The 276-nt window shown below is 72.1% G+C and overlaps 1 protein-coding gene across 1 annotated transcript in view; it reads right to left on the reverse strand.

Moving 5' to 3' along the window:
- TMED3 (transmembrane p24 trafficking protein 3) overlaps window positions 1-276 on the reverse strand; it is a 60,945-nt gene that overhangs the window by 21,947 nt on the left and 38,722 nt on the right. The window lies entirely within an intron of this gene.

The following is a 276-nucleotide window of genomic DNA, read 5'->3' on the forward strand; positions in this document are numbered from 1 at the left end:
CCGCCGAGGGCACTGCCAGGGGCACAGGCTCAGCCCTGGCCCGTCTGCCGGCTCCGGGGTGAGCCGTTCCTCCCAGTCACCGCTGAGCAGGTCCAGCCGGTGAGATCGCGCACCCGCAGGACCGGGGAGGGGAGGGTCCTGGGGTCCTTCCCTTCAAACGCCTTGTGAACCCCGTGAAGGCCCCCAGGAGGTCATTGCCCCGCCCACGGCCCCTCAGAGGACGGGTCAGGCCGCCCGCTTCCAGCCGGGAGGGTCCCTTCCTGATGCAGGACCCCG

The sequence above is a fragment of the Myotis brandtii genome, unplaced genomic scaffold (genome assembly GCF_000412655.1).
Source record: "Myotis brandtii unplaced genomic scaffold, ASM41265v1 scaffold1166, whole genome shotgun sequence".
NCBI lineage: Eukaryota > Metazoa > Chordata > Mammalia > Chiroptera > Vespertilionidae > Myotis > Myotis brandtii.